The 17,921-nt window shown below is 38.6% G+C and overlaps 1 protein-coding gene across 1 annotated transcript in view; it reads left to right on the forward strand.

Moving 5' to 3' along the window:
• LOC126188612 (methyl farnesoate epoxidase-like) overlaps window positions 1-17,921 on the forward strand; it is a 143,592-nt gene that overhangs the window by 41,070 nt on the left and 84,601 nt on the right. The gene's annotated exons all lie outside the window — the stretch shown is intronic.

Genomic DNA, 17,921 nt, shown 5'->3' on the forward strand with positions numbered 1-17,921 from the left:
TGAGTGAATGTTACTACAAAGTAGTTCATAAACCAGGAAAGAACCACACAAATATGGGCATAATGAACAGAAAAATTAGAGTACTGTAAACAGTAGGTAAAAATGTAACTGAATGGCAGAAGCAAATCACATAAGATATCAAGCATTCAAACTGCAGTTCGTGATGCATGATGGTTGACTATGCAGGTCAAGAAAATTCGTGGTAAATAGATTGTAGTTCCAATAGTGTCCAGGGATGAAGCTTTGCAACAAATACGCGACCACATGGCTAGCAAGTCATGGCAGTCGCAAAAATGTGGATATGAAAGTTGCTGAAAAACCTGTGGAAAACTAGGAAACGGTAAAAGGATAGGCACGTGAAAAACTATGTACCATGTGCACAAAGATCTGATCTTAGCCACCAAAAAGTTCCATTGCAAAAACTACCAAGGCGAAAAACCATTTGAAATTATTGGACTGGATGTCTTATGACTATTTTATAGAATTCCTGCAGGGAATGTCTACATATTAACAATAATAGATCACTTTTTCGGATACACTGAAATGATAGCAATCCCATACAAAGAAATTAACACAGTAACACAAGCCATAATAAATCATTGGATCCTTAAGTCTGGAGTACTGGAGACCACAATAACAGACCAAGGGTACAAATTTGGTCTTAGATGTAATGCTGTGCATTTGCAAGAACAAATCTCTTCATGCACAAGCAAATGGATAAACAAAAAGGGTTCACAGGACGATTTCCAAAATGTTGAACCACTACGCTGATAGCCAATATGATAATTGGGACAAATACCTAGGATTCATAAATTCAGCAAACAATTCTAAAGTTCACTCCAGTACCAATCTATCACCATACAAGCTTGTATACAGCAGAAAAACGCCATCTTCTTTTGAAATGACAAAATCCATGCTTGAAGTTAACTGTGTGTCAGTGAACGAGTTTGCAAAACGTCTCTGTGGAGTGTGGCCAAAAGTAAAAAGGGCCAATACAGAAGCTTTAGAGGGCCAGAAACAGACAGAGAAACACATAGGAAAACTACCATAATACAAAGGTGATCAGTGGGCATCATTAGCCAACTCATATAAACCAAAAGACAAAACCAAACAATTTTTAACTGTGCATTACAGCTTGTAACAATTCATTGAAATGATCTAACTGCAAATGTTAATTTGTAGTTGACAAGCGCAAGCTCTGTTGTTGACATTATTACAGTTAAACCACTCAAAGGAGCTACTAATGCTTTACAATAGGTTCCAATAATTGCAACAGTCTCGAAAAAGGCGTTCAAAAACGTTAGGAAAACGGTATCTAATGACTATCGGGATCGTGCAGTATGCCTTAAGCACTCAGATCGCGAGATAAGTAATTTTGGTAAATTTTTTTATATTGGTTTAGAGTTTGTCGTAAATTCGTTATCTTTAAGTGTTGCCATGTATTTATTGATGTATAATGTAGGACAGAGTCCAGAAACTGTATTGAGTAGGGTACAGTTTATTTTCTTTTTCTTTACATGTACACACATTTTCTCAAAAGGGAAAGAACTGGTGAAACTTTAATTTGTCTTAGCTGTCATACCACCATGGACATACAGCAAGTTTATTGTAATCCTGATAACACTTCACTTACTCAAAGGAGGAGTATCCAGTACAGTTTGAAGCAGCTGCCCAATTCTGGATAGATTAACTAGTCATTGGCGAATATTAAGATAAAGCTTTGAAATATGGGAAGTACGAAGTGACCGGTGCAGGTTATGGGAGATATTTACGATATTACATGAGGAAGTGCAGGAAGAGAATGTTTGAAGGAAATGGAAAACGAGTATCACGAGCTAAGACTCTCATATGAGAGAGAGAGAGAGAGGACACATCCAAACCAGTTGACGGAAATAGTAACATAGACGGTCATCACGAAGGAAAAGAGGATGGTTGTATGCAAGAGGGAAGTTACTGAAAACCGTATTTGGCGCAGCAGACAGTGAAGACGTATGAAACCTAGAGGGTATACTAGAAGAAACTCAAAAACTACTAGGGAAGTTTACAACCTCCATCATTGGCAAACTTGCAAGGATGTACAAGAGAAAGCATGATGATTTGTCCAGCCAGAGCTATACAGACTAACATACAGGCATCTGAGGTAGAATTATTACTAAGGAAAACAGCAATACCAAAGAGTCAATGGGAAGTGCTTGCCTCACAACCAAATTCCAGACAGTGTTATCACACTGGATTTAGTTGGTTTTCTCACTAGAAATTGGAAAATGGAAAACCAATTGGCATGACCAAAATAGAACTACAAAACAGCAGGGTAATAATAAATGGCACAGCATGTGATGTAGCAAGAGAAAATTTCATCTTCCAGCTTCTACCATGGGCTCAACCACGATCCAGTTCTCATAGTGTACTTTATATTGGGCGGAAAAACCGCGAGAAGTGTCACTCGCCTATTCCTCAACAACACCATAAATTCCGACCTATTGCACTCACTAGATGAGCTGATAGCATCACAAACAGCATGAAGTTTGGCTGAACAAATGTTCCAAAATATTCTGAACTATACAGTTAAAGAACAGTACGTCATGACAATAAGCAGTTCCACCAACAGTGTTCCCACGATTCTACTAACGGTTTGTGCATTCTGCTTTTGCTTGAGACAAAGTTAATACTCCACTGGAATCATCAATCCACCAAATACTTGCCCAAAAATATAGTAACATAGTAAAATAGCGTAACATAAGGCAAAAATGTAAATTTGTGTTAAGAAATAGGACTCAACAGACAAAATATAAGATTGTGAAGAGAAGAAAAAACTTTTTGAATAAATTTTTCAAACATTTAAATAACATAAAATTGTGAAGAGTGTAATTATGAAACATGCATATCATGAGATCGCTTCAGAGCAATCTAAAAGTAATTGGAACGAATTTTTGAAAGGAGATGGAAGCGTTACACTGCAGGAATGTACTAAGGACAAGTGCAAAATTTTCTCAAAGTCCCCTTCATCCAGCACCAAGCCAGGGCAAGCCAGTCCAGTGCCCATGCAATCAGAATGGCAAGTAGCCAGAGACCTGACATTGAGAACAGCGTAGAAAACCTGGATGATATTGTCTCATTGCATGTGAGCGAGAGGCCTGAATCGTTGACTCAGCGACATGACCTCAGTGAGGAGAAGACTTAATGTCATTCTAACTGCACAGTTTGATTCCATAAGAGACAGCAAAAGTTTCACAAGGACACCTATCAGCCTGCTGATATGGCTGAAGCCCTAAAAGCCATTCTTGCGAAATAAACCATATTTGGTCATCGCCAACCAAGCAGAACGTCATTGTCTCAGATGAACAGTAACAAATACCAGGCTCCCGAGCCTTCGAGCCTTCCAAGAAATTACGCTGCAATACACCAGCAATGAGGCTGAGCCGGCGATGTGGTGCCACCATTCTCCAAGATGACTTCCCACTTCGAAACGGCTGCTGCTTGTTTGATCTGCTGTAATTGGTCGCTGTGAGCTGCAGACGTTACAACCACCGATGAGAAGACTTGGATACTTCTGCCTCTGGCTTTCTGCGCCAAACTGATGGTATTTGATACCTCATCCACTTGTTCCAGTATTTGGGAGTAATCCCTGCTGCCCAAACTAGTAGCTGTGAGCTGTCACTGACATCCCTGGCCTTCCTTGGTGGGAGGGTGACGCTGTTGTCCGTCTCCACACCGTGCAGAATTGCCGAGAGGTTACCCAACACACCCCTTCAATGTCAATGAGAGTGCTCTGTTAATACACAGTCGCTATCATGGGCAGAAACACGTACTCTACAATGTACACTGGCCGTCAGTGAGACCTGCCCCTGCCAGACACCAAGTTCACGTAATGGATGTTGCTGGGGTAACGTCCTTCAAAGACTGATGAGACAGTGTAAGCACGTTCCAAGGCCATGCAATGCACTGCTGTTGGTTTGGACGCCACCACAGAGGAATACACGATTGTAGACGTTAAAGTAATAAATTTGTGTTCTGTTAATGTTGTACCATTAGTGCCCAGCATGCTGACCAACCTGCTTCACCACACTCCAAACTCTAGCATCCCAAACGAAAGGGTCTCCATCCAGGCCACTGCAATACTGAATTGAACCTTTGATCTCAAAGGCATAATCTAGATAGTAGAGCATCACTGAGCACTGAGGTCACAAAGGCTGAGGTCAGCACTTTTCAGGCATCAACATTCCTGGAATGCTGACATCATCGTATCCATACACATTCACCAGGACTGTTTCATTATTGCCCCAGGAATTCTGGCATAATCATATCCCCAAAGGCATGATATAATCACTTCTGGAATTCTGACATCATTGTATTACTGCCCTGTCAAGGCAACTGCCCCAATCCCCAGCCACATTATCTCCACGACCCGCAACCTCATCCTCCTGCTCCCCCATTGATTGATTGCAGAATTAATGTGCATGTAATGTTGTTTTGCTGCTGTTCTACTGTAGAGAAGCTGTGAGCTGACAAAGTCATTCTTGTGATTGTGCTACCACAAGAATGACTTAATAAGTATGATATTTATAAACACATATCCTAGCACTCTCATTTCTTCATTTTCTGTATGTAAGTCTAAATCTGACTTGTTGAATTGATGAGACGCTTGTTTTGGGAAAGGAAGGCCTTAACAAGTCTATTTGTTGTAAATATCTATCAGATAAATGTAGTCATAGCTGTCTGCATCAAGAATTGAAATGCATGATAATGGAGGAGTGTATGACTATAGACAAAAGGTATATTGTTCAACAAATAACGGCATTTCAGCAGATTGGTAAGTCGATGGATTGCCTTAATCGGTCTACCAGCACAACATTCTTCATATGCTGGAAATGTATACCCTTTTCAAAATGTCTGTGCACTCTTTCTCCACACAAGAAGCGGTAATGACAATACAACAGAAATACATTACGTAAAAAGACCCTCATGGCAATTACAGTAAATATTCATCGATCTGTAATAATTATTATGAGGTGTATATGACATTATACTTTTGGTTCTTGTGCTATTATTACAGTGAAAGTAGATCTGCAACTGGAACAGGAAATGCACGTAATCCACACATGACAGGAGTAGAAACAGTACACAGGTGTTTATAGTAATCAGAAGGAATGCTGTAAAATTGTCACTGGAAATAGATATGTCCTACAAACATGTTTTTATTTATTTATCTTTCATTTTCAACCCAATCAATTAATAACAGCATACACACACTTGCAGTTTATAAAATGCCAACATTTGAACTGTCTCTAAATATTTGAAAGACTTATTGATGAACACACTGATATAGGATGTGCTAACTGATAGATATGACTGACTGTCGTTGCACAGTGAAATGCTAGTGATAATTTAATAATAATAGCAACTTTGAATGTTATGCCAATATGGTGCTAAGCATATGGCATGCACTGCATGCAGTGTGAATGTGCTAGCTTTCACTCTGATATGCTTGTCAACCACATGTTGCAATATTCAGCACTCAGCACATGCCATCATCACTTCTAGGTAACAGATGCCACTGTGTCCTCAGGAAGCCACTTCACAGTATACACACACTGGCTAGGACACTTCAGTGTCTTAAAAAAATAGCTACTCGTGCATACTATGAGTAATTAGCTCTGTAACATCAACAATTGTGCTAGCGATAAATAAATTGACAATGAGCATGATCGCTCTGCATTTAACATCAAATATAATTATAACTGTATACATTTTAATCATGATGAGCCGATAGTATAGGTAGAGTATTCGTTTTCTTTAAAAAAATTAGCAAATAGTATACACTCACAGCAATTGATAAGTAGTTCACCCACTTGTGTGGGGACCATCAAAGTGTAAAGATGTAGAGACATACATCAAGGCTCCCTGCCATGAGACATTTTAAGCATTAGCACCGATTGTGATGAATAGGTTATGTAGGCGCAAAAACAAATATGCTTAACCAATAATTCTTTTATTTGTAGACGAGGTTGCACTCAACAACCACCTTGCATGGAAATAATGCTCTTCAATCAAACCTACAGTTTAAACACCATTGGCAGTTAGCATCTCAGTGTCAGCATGATATCAATCCAGGAATTCTACCCAGTGGTGGCATTTGAATATCCTCCATTTAATGACATCAAGGTAATATTATCCAAGGTGACTGACATCGACTATGCTATGTGTCAACGGAGATTTCAAAGTTGTTCCATGGAAACAATCGCTGTCCTTAGTTTTATCCAGCCAATATCTAAGGAAGTTGCACTGCAATAGCCCCTAGTAGTCTCAGAGAGCATGTACGTTGTATATCATATAACAGCATGTCAGTGATACAGTGTTAAGTTATTGAAGAACATAATGCTATTCAACAGAACTTGCAGTTGTTAAAATTAGGACAGCTGTAACGAGATCAGTCTCTCTCGGAAACGTTTAAACCAGTAACACTATGGATGGAGGTAGGAAAGAAGAAGAAGAGGGAGGATGTGCTATTACCATTTCACCATCCATCACAGTGATTATGCGTAAGTCAAAATGTGCAGGGTCACCAAAAGGAAATCATATAAATTTGGTAATCTCCCTACACATTTAACCAAGAAAGCAATGCAAGTTCGGAATGATGAATTTGAAAGAACACCTGGGTTTCTTCTACTGCAGGGAATACAGTTCAGATGAACGAAATCATATCAGTCGTCTCAGGCCTCCAAGAAAGATGTAGCATTTAGTACTTATGGAGACAGTTGTTACTGAGCTCCACAGGCCAGTGCACAAGACATTCTCCAGCATACATGTAATAGTACAAGGACTGGGTGATTTATCACAGGCTGATCTCATAGATATGTGAGAATACTCATTATCAAATAAAGGTTGCAAGTAAATTATAATGCTCATTCAGTAGACACACATTCAAAATTCGTGTAGGCTCTGTCTGTGAAGGTAAAGCCAGAGAAGGATGTTACATAGCTGTTTGAACAGCTGTTGCAGACTGGAAAAACTCTGTGACCTGACAACCTCTGAACCGGTCGTAGAGATGAATTTTACAATAGCATTTCAAATCGGTGTTTATTATGTGTAATAAACCACTAGTCAACGTTCTCCCATTTGAAGGCTAGTATTTTTGAACAGTTGAATAGGACAATGAGAAACCAGATGTGGATGCACTTTAATCTTCAAGGGTCATACAAATATTCTACCGCAAATTATTGACGAGAATAATTGGTGTGTATTTCGAAATACAAAGCTGCATTTGCGAAGTATTACTTGCAAAACTGGTCACAAGAGATGTATACAGTTTCCATGAACTGACATGTTAATAAACAGCGATGTTGAAGAATTCGCAAGGGAGTTTTTACATAGAGGAATTGTAGAAAAGTTCTGACAGCTGGGCGAACGCTTGCAATTTGCTACATAATAGGACAAGCATACCTCATCTCACACAGTAACATGACAGGAGTGCTAGGAAATGTATCAGCAGAGAAGCAGGGGTATTCTCAATAAACTACCTGTTGAAGTTCATACCCCTGGATATCATCTGTGGACCTGGTACTAAGCCCAAAAAGCATCTAGCTCATGATAATAAAGTAATTAATACTCTAAATGATGCATGCAAGAGGCACATAATTCCGTATACCACAAATAAAGATCACTGAATTGCAGACCAAATATTGTATGATAAATCCAAGCAAATATGTTGAAGAATGGACATTGGTATAGGACAACATATTACTGCATTCTGTGAGGTCGGTGCCATTTGTTAAGTTATGTTCAAAAATGGTTCAAATGGCTCTGAGCACTATGGGACTTAATTTCGGAGGTCATCAGTCCCCTAGAACTTAGAACTACTTAAACCTAACTAACCTAAGGACAACACACACATCCATGCCCGAGGCAGGATTCGAACCTGCGACCGTAGCGGTAGCGCGGTTCCAGAGTGTAGCGCCTAGAACCGCTAGGCCACTACGGCCGGCTTACGTTGTGTATATATATATAAAAAATTATACATGTATTTTATTTTTATTCTTAATTTATCACCATGAATTTTTCTTTTATTAGAGCATGACTCTTTCTCTTATGGATATTATCTTTTCTCATCACTTTTACTTACGTGCATAAGCAAATATAAAACGGGTTCTTGAAGGGCCGCTGTTATTCATGTACCAACTTTAGATTTTGCACGTGATGACTAAAATATAGTTGCCGTTAACTGAATTGAATGTAATTTTGTTAATTTCTATTTATTGATTGCAAAGCAAGGCTCGAGAGAATTTCGATTGTTGCCTTGGAGCAGCCAAGATAAAACTTACTGAACTCATGGAATCTGTATAATTTAAAAAAAATGATTTTAACGTAAATCAATTGTTGTTGTTGTTGTGGTCTTCAGTCCTGAGACTGGTTTGATGCAGCTCTCCATGCTACTCTATCCTGTGCAAGCTTCTTCATCTCCCAGTACCTACTGCAACCTACATCCTTCTGAATCTGTTTAGTGTATTCGTCTCTTGGTCTCCCTCTACGATTTTTACCCTCCACGCTGCCCTCCAATAGTAAACTGGTGATCCCTTGATGCCTCAGAATATGTCCTACCAACCGATCCCTTCTTCTAGTCAAGTTGTGCCACAAACTTCTCTTCTCCCCAATCCTATTCAATACTTCCTCATTAGTTATGTGATCTACCCATCTAATCTTCAGCATTCTTCTGTAGCACCACATTTCGAAAGCTTCTATTCTCTTCTTGTCCAAACTATTTATCGTCCATGTTTCACTTCCACTACACTCCATAAATTACTTTCAGAAACGACGTCCTGACACTTAAATCTATACTCGATGTTAACACATTTCTCTTCCTCACAAATGCTTTCCTTGCCATTGCCGGTCTATATTTTATATCCTCTCTACTTCGACCATCATCAGTTATTTTGCTCCCCAAATAGCAAAACTCCTTTACTACTTTAAGTGACTCATTTCCTAATCTAATACCCTCAACATCACCCGACTTAATTCGACTACATTCCATTATCCTCGTTTTGCTTTTGTTGATGTTCATCTTATATCCTCCTTTCAAGACACCATCCATTCCGTTCAACTGCTCTTCCAAGTCCATTGCTGTCTCTGACAGAATTACAATGTCATCGCGAACCTCAAAGTTTTTATTTCTTCTCCATGGATTTTAATACCTACTCCGAATTTTTCTTTTGTTTCCTTTACTGCTTGCTCAATATACAGATTGAATAACATCGGGGAGAGGCTACAACCCTGTCTTACTCCCTTCCCAACCACTGCTTCCCTTTCATGTCCCTCGACTCTTATAATTGCCATCTGCTTTCTGTACAAATTGTAAATAGCCTTTCGCTCCCTGTATTTTACCCCTGCCACCTTCAGAATTTGAAAGAGAGTATACCAGTCAACATTGTCAAAAGCTTTCTCTAAGTCTACAAATGCTAGAAACGTAGGTTTGCCTTTCCTTAATCTTTCTTCTAAGATAAGTCGTAAGGTCAGTATTGCCTCACGTGTTCCAGTATTTCTACGGAACCCAAACTGATCTTCCCCGAGGTCGGCTTCTACTAGTTTTTCCATTCGTCTGTAAAGAATTCGTGTTAGTATTTTGCAGCTGTGGCTTATTAAACTGATTGTTCGGTAATTTTCACATCTGTCAACACCTGCTTTCTTTGGGATTGGAATTATTATATTCTTCTTTAAGTCTGAGGGTATTTCGCCTGTTTCATACATCTTGCACACCAGATGGTAGAGTTTTGTCAGGACTGGCTCTCCCAAGGCCGTCAGTAGTTCCAATGGAATGTTGTCTACTCCGGGGGCCTTGTTTCGACTCAGGTCTTTCAGTGCTCTGTCAAACTCTTCACGCAGTATCGTATCTCCCATTTCATCTTCATCTACATCTTCTTCCATTTCCATAATATTGTCCTCAAGTACATCGCCCTTGTATAGACCCTCTATATACTCCTTCCACCTTTCTGCTTTCCCGTCTTTGCTTAGAACTGGGATTCCATCTGAGCTCTTGATGTTCATACAAATGGTTCTCTTATCTCCAAAGGTCTCTTTAATTTTCCTGTAAATCAATTATCTTTTGCAATTTAGAAAGGTTCTTACAACGAAGTCTCTCGCATTTACAGTTACTGTTAACACTGAAAAATAGTAGTTCGGCGCGTATTGGCCGACCAGAGGCTGCATCGGAAGATGAGCCTCCCGCAGCGCAAATTACTGAAAAAATGCTTATTAGAAATAATTAGCCACAGCGCGCATTTGAGGTGACAACTATTGCAAAGAAATTCATTTTGTGATAATAATAATTAGTTTATTTTAGGAGAATAACGAATAACTTACATAAAATATGTGTAGCCACTCAATGGCTGCCTTCTGTATCGAGAAACAAAACAGTGTGTGTACCATAAGTACGTCCTTCCTCCTCGGCCGTACAATCGCGTCTCTTTCGATCCTTTTTTATTTCCATAGACATTAAATAAAGATGCTACTCTTAAATTATCGCTGCATATCAGTTGTTTCAAGAACATTAAGTGCATCTTATATACTAATTATATTCATAAAATACGTTAACTACGGTTTACAACCGATAAAAATGTCTATTTCTGTGACGTACCGTCACAATTCACAGTAAGTAAAACAATGTGTGCAAAACTTCAACTGAGTGTAGGAATAAGTTTCAGACAAATTATGAATGCAGCTCATTGTATGCTGAAGAGGAAGAAAAAACTTATGCGATGTTCAACAAATTCCACTGAATCAGCAGCAGTGCCAGTATCGAAAGGTGCCTTGAGGTATTAAGGGGGGAGGGGGGGGGGGGGGGAAGACAAGTTAAAACGCCAAGGGTTCTGCCAGTACCTAAGACATCTAGTGGAATAATTTGTTTCTAATTTTTGCATTTGGTAGGTTTCTGGCCACTGCTACATTGGGAGGAGGAGCCGCTACTGCAGGAGGCTTAATAGACATAATATGACAGTGGAGGCCATGACTATTGGTCAGGGACCATATTTAAAACTGAACAGGAAAGGACTTACGCTGTTCATAAAGAAAGAAAGCTCATAGAGATACTACCAAACGGACCACTTAAAAACATAGACCTGCTTCAACTGATCAGAAAATTCAAGATCCCAAGATTTCGCGATTTGTTTGTGTGGGATACGTTGCCAAAGACTAAGTGAAAATCCAAAGAATGCGGGATTGTCGGTTTAGATGTTGCAGGAGAATATGGGACTCACTGGATTGCACACAGAATACCATCTACTGCTTTGATCCCTTCAGCGATTTAAGACTACCAGAAGACTCTTGTTATTACTTTACTGACACGAACCATGTGTTCTACAATTTTCGACGCTACCAAGGCTTAAATTCATATCTCTATCGACATCTATGTCTAATGGTCCTCATGACGATTGCATAAAAACAAGCAGCATGCACTCCACTGCATTAATTGAGGTTTATATGGGTGTTGTACACCCTAACTTTAGAAGAATGTTCGTCTGCATCGAAATCAAACTACTTTCCTTCAATAGATCTAAGCAAGCTGGAGTGGAGGATTGCATTGTTTGAACTGCAAATATGCAATAGCTTAGGTAATGTCACTGAGGCAAAGAATAAACATGCATGTAGGAGTTGGTGAAGTTGTAACATCCACTGGCTCCTACGATATTTACGATTTAAATGTGTTTATAAAACGATTTGTAAAAAGGTTTCAGTTATGTGCAAACATTAATATGTTTAAAACAGACATAAAAACAAGGGAAGAGACAGTGGACATTAGCCATGTAGGTTCAGTAAGATCGCTATTAGATTTCTCAAGGGATCAAGTGCTGGAGAAAAATACCGATAGTATTTTCTGGTTGAATGAACAAGTGGATATACTGCCAGTCAGTACGCTTTGTGTTGAGTGTAATATGACGATGAATTCGTACCTTAATGACAGAATAACCCATACTGTATACGGATTAATTCCTATGGTGAGCCCAGGTTACAAAATTTTGGTTACTCATAACAATCCATTAGACGATCTCAAGCTGATTATCATAAACCAGAACGCAAATCTAGTTGATTTTGGCAGTGAGGAAATTATAATACCTCTATTTCTGAAGTAGCATCGTGAGTATAAAGAGTGAATTCAGCGCACGTAACCGTCAGAATACGATTTTGCAACGAAAGCGTAATGTGAAAACACGTGAAAATTAAGAGTTTCTTAAATCGATAGACTTGAAACCTCGCAGTGAGGTCACTCGATATAACAACTCCATCTGAATATGATGAGCGTATTATTAGTCAGAAATATTTTTCCCACAAACCTTTTGTGTCAGCGACGTTTATTAATAGTAACTAGATATGAATTACTCTACACCAAGATGGTTTAACAGTTCGAAGCAAGAGCTTCATATATTTGGAAGTCGTATTTACACCTAAGAACATTCCAGCAGCAGAAGCGTTGACATTGCATCTTACATATAATGCACTTGACTCTCTGTTGCAAGAAACATGATACGAACTTAATGGCGTTAAAATGGACAGCAGCTGAATCACATCTGCTCTCAAACATTATGTGTCTTCATCACCATCAGCTCTGAATGCATTACAAAACGCTGGACAGTTCATAGATGGATCGATTGATGGCCTTTTTATAGTGGGTTTCCCCGCTAAAAATGTTAATGGGCCTCATTGAGGATAGTAAACACGTCATTAAGAACATTAAACGAACATTCTAGTTCGAAGTGCTACTGGTAACAACTCGTATATTCTACGAGAAGGAGAAGAAGAACATGAAGCTGTGCTGGATAAATTTGTGTGGAAAGTGCTTCATATATCTCCATCACACGAAGAAAACTTGAAAGTTTTATGTGTACCAAATTGTGGAGTTTAGCCGCTATTAACTTTCCGTTCATTGTAGTTGTTTGAATACTCAGTCCCTCCAGAATAAAATCGCCAAGTGTGGGTTACTAAGACATCTGTTCGGCTAGAGACGCTTCACTTCATTATTCTAGCACTGCAGATAGGCAGGAAGGGATATCTGGGAAATGATTAGAGCGTATTTGATAACAGTAAACTAATTAGTGATAGATTTTACCTAAACTCCCAGTTTTTTCCCACGCAGTAACTTACAGTTTTACTCGGACGAAAACGTGTATGGCTTATTGTATAACATGTAAGCAAAGTTTTCCTCATCTTACTGCAAGTCTGATGAAGGTTTTGAATTCACACTCAGAACACACTCAGTTTAAGGTTTCCAAACATCATCACAAATGCACGAGGGTTTTATGATGAGTTATAGTAATTTGTATTGAAGGTGTTGCATTCATCACATTCTCCGATCCAGACAAGTATTAACAAGGTATTCTGCAATCAACACTCGCCCAGATCGTTTAGTTCAGTGTCGTGTGCTAAACCTCAGAAAACAGAGGTGTGGTTGGCGCGATTTTAACATGCAAAACGCTGGGTTGATGATGGAGTGGCGTGTGAACATATAGTGTCATGGCTCCGGACCAATTATCATAGCTTCAGCATAGTTTATGTCAAAGGTCATGAGAAGATGACCTGGTTCCAAGACAATTATAAAAATGCATCTATTCAGAATTTCAAAACACCCCAATATCCAGACCTCACCCAGCTGAAATGTGGACGAGTTCACGAACGTTTCAAATAATGTCCAATTACTATTGAACTAATTGGCCAATGGATCGATTGATGGCCTCTTTATAGTGGGTTTCCCCGCTAAAAATGTTAATGGGCCTCATTGAGGATAGTAAACACGTCATTAAGAACATTAAACAGGAGCTGATTCTAGTTCGAAGTGCTACTGGTAACAACTCGTATATTCTACGAGAAGGAGAACAAGAACATGAAACTGTGCTGGATAAATTTGTGTAGAAAGTGCTTCATATATCTCTATCAGACGAAGAAATATTTTAATAAGAAATAATAAAAATAATTTATTATTTATAATTAATTATATAATTAATTTATTAATTATAAATAATTTATTAATATTAATTATATAATTAATTTATTAATTATAAATAATAATAAAAAGTAATATTTTAATAAGAAATAATTTATTGTTTTACACCTTTTATGGTTTTTTACATTCAATGTTTTTAAAAAGTTTTGATGCACTTCATGCAGTCCTAGGTCCTCTATATAATTCCACTTACGTAATTCTACTTCCACTTACTTTGTCTTCTGCTATTTATACATTCATTTTTATAGGCCTATAGTTTTAATATTTTGAAAATAAAATTTTTATACAATTTTATTTTTTATGTCAAAGGTCATGAGAAGATGACCTGGTTCCAAGTCAATTATAAAATGCATCTATTCAGAATTTCAAGACACCCCAATATCCAGACCTCACCCAAATATGGACGAGTTTACGAACGCTTCAAAGAATGTCCAATTACTATTAAATTGATTGGCCAATAATTAAACAATTTTTTCTGAAAAGCTTTGTATTTAGTTATTCACTTCATATTGTTTCTCCTCCTCACTTACGGGATTCAGATGAGTATTTAAAACATATTGTTTGTCCTCCTCGTAGCCTCCTTGCCTCCTGGGCCAGCAGGCTCAAATTCGCGTGGTTCATCTGTGTCTCAAGCGGACTTGGCCGAGAGCTGGAAGAAACTTGCTGAGTCATCCACATGCATCACATATCACAGTTTCTGCAACGCGCGTGTTTGCAACAAACTCCGCAGTACCAGCAAGTATGTCGTCTTACAACATCACAGGCTCTTTCGAACTGGTCCCCATTTTCCACATGTGTACACATGATCACAAAAAATGAATGACATCATTGTTTTACCAAGATCGCTTTCTACAAAGTCATGGAAATGCGTGAAATCTCTTTGTCAAACCAGAATCGATGACACGCAAGTGGAAAAAATTTAACGCAACATTTGTCAAGAGAACTGCACAGAAATTTCCACAAAAATACCCCGATGGAAGTGGTTCCTGGTCATCACACTAACAGATGAACAGGAAGGCAGGATAACCTTACACATGCCCATGTGTCATAAAGGACAGATGTCAGAAATTGTTGATAGACTATTTCACAATATCAATTTGTGTGTAGGTTTTAAGACTAATTAAATTACTCGCTTCAGGCTGTGGCACCAAGTGAATAGAAAAGCCTTGAAATTCACGGCAGCAGGTGTACACGAACTTAAGTGTGGAAACTGTCCAAAAGTTTATGTAGATCAGACAGCCAGGACTTTGAAATACTCTTCAAAGATCGCACTTCAGAATAATAAAACTCTATTTGGTGAGAATATTCTAACATCAAAGAACGCTGTTTGAACTATTTATATGCATTTGGAAGTACTGAAAAGTGAGTTTAAGAGGTATCTCCTGAGAATATTGTAAGAAACAAAGATCTTTACACACCATGTGCAACAGCCTGGCAACACATTAAGCCAGCATAACATTTTGTTAACAGTGTATTTGTTAGAACCTTTGAAAGCGTCTTTCAGTCGCCCACCTCACTGCAGAGTGGGTGTGATCAACAGCCCCACTCACCAACAAGAAGAGAAGTGGCAACGCATTGGCTCAGCCACCGTCCTAGCCAGCATGCAGCCTGGCTTCCATACATACTGCAAACCCATGCCAAACAACGCCACCACGCTGAAACAAATGCATCTATTCAGAATTTCAAAACACCCCAATGTAATTTCAGTTGCCGCACATAGTTTCACTTTCATAATTTATTGTTTTACGCCTTTTATGGTTTCTTACTTTTAATGTTTTTAAAAAGTTTTGATGACACTTCATGCAGTTCTAGGTCCTCTACATAATTCCACTTACATAATTCTACTATCTTTTAGTTTTCTACTATTTGTACATTCATTTTTGTAGGCCTATACTTTTAATATTTTGAAAATAAAATTTTTATACAATTTAATTTTTTATATTTTCAGATTAAGACTCTATGATTTTATACTGTCAAACTTTCACACTTTGAATATCTTAAGATACTAATTCAGATTTCGCTACTTTATTTCCACTTTTTTAACCTATTATTTCATCCCCTTTTCTGTTTTACACATCCATACTGCTATTTTATACAAGGATTTCTACTTAACAGATGTCTCAAAATTTTAGTACAAAATCCTCTTTTGTTAAACCCATAGCGTCCCTGCCAATATCCCTTCCTCCCCATTCCCTTGCCTTGTTTGCCCACTCTCAGTCCACCTTGCCTCATTTTATATTTGATTCCATTTACATTTTACATAAACATTGTTTGATGCTATTAGTATTTTAATGAGGATTTTTATGTAAATGTACGGTCTATTATTTTAGCATACCCCCTTCTATTAAACTCATGCCATCCTCACCATTCTCTCACTGCTTCCTTTCCTCTCCCCAGTCAGCCTCACTCCATTGCTCTTCCAATTCCCCCCCTCTCTCCTAACTATAACAAAAACCTATTTAAAACATAGACCACAGTTGCAAAACACAGTACTCTGGTATGCAGTTCTTAGCAGCAATACGGGCTGCTAATGCAATGACCTGCGTAAATTTTTCTGCTTTCATAACAATAACCACCTCCGATATTTGAGCCTCAACCGTAACTTTGACACAGATAACCAAGTCCAGTCCATCATTTGTCCGTTTCCATGCTGGTGTACCTTTCCACCCCTCGATCTGAGTTGTGACGAAAATCGGTTTTCCGACCTCCTCACTTGGGTTTGCGGTCCATGAATCACTGGTCCTTCAAACTTATACTTATCGAGTCTAATGGTAACAAGGCCAATATTATCTAAAATCTTGCCCACTTCTGCTCTGATATCTTTCAGCTTAATCTCAATTAGTCACTGCCATTTCCTGCTCCACTCACTGAATTCCACTGGTAGCTGCCGAAGTCTCGAAGCCTCTGCATTGCCTCCTTCTTCCATCTTGCGATTCTTCCATGTCTCCTTTCTATATGCTTGACTACTACTACTACTACTACTACTACTACTACTACTACACATCAGTACGTACGAAACTGCTGCAAATTCTAAGCTCAGAGCCCCCACACAGAACTGCCTATAATGCTTTAAGGACCTAGAGCACAAAATTTCACTTGTGAAATTTCTAACTTCTCTTTTTTATTGCTATTATTGTAGCTGGAATTTTATTCAATAATGGTTCAAATGGCTCTGAGCACTATGGGACTTAACATCTATGGTCATCAGTCCCCTAGAACTTAGAACTACTTAAACCTAGCTAACCTAAGGACAGCACACAACACCCAGCCATCACGAGGCAGAGAAAATCCCTGACCCCGCCGGGAATGGCATTTTATTACTTGCATCACATTGTGGTGATCATTTCGACATGCTTGGATTTGCCTTACCATTCTTTCTTTAATAATTACATATTATAAACGAATTCAAGAATGTCTATCTTTGGTAAGTATTAAACTCTTGCCAGTTCCTGATTTACTTATTTAAGAACAGATGATCTGCCAGCATATTTTCTACTATTAGGGTGAAACCTGCTGAGTATTTGCGTTAATCCTCCTTATGTTGTTGATCATACAGCCTTGCCAGAGTAATTCTCAGATGCCACCCTAGGCACAAAGCTCCTCCAAAGCAACCAACACTTAAATTCAAGTCTGAAATGTTTTCGTCGGACTGTGATTTTTGCTGCATGTATGTTAAGTTGCATGGTCTAATATCATTCTTTTTCTGAAAGATATTGCCGCTAAAAAAGCATGTTGTAATGTGCACAATACCAAAAAGGGAGATGAATATTTCTTTACATGGTCACGTCTGGTTTCTGTTAGAAATTACTCGAGTTATGCAGTAGCTACAGGTACATATGAAGCAACTAACATCTGCAAGCATTATAACTTCAAAAGCACCTCGATCCTCATCGCAATCTCAGACCTGCCAAAATTCGAGAGGGAGAACCCTAATTATTTG

The sequence above is a fragment of the Schistocerca cancellata genome, chromosome 5 (assembly GCF_023864275.1).
Source record: "Schistocerca cancellata isolate TAMUIC-IGC-003103 chromosome 5, iqSchCanc2.1, whole genome shotgun sequence".
Taxonomy (NCBI): Eukaryota; Metazoa; Arthropoda; class Insecta; order Orthoptera; family Acrididae; genus Schistocerca; species Schistocerca cancellata.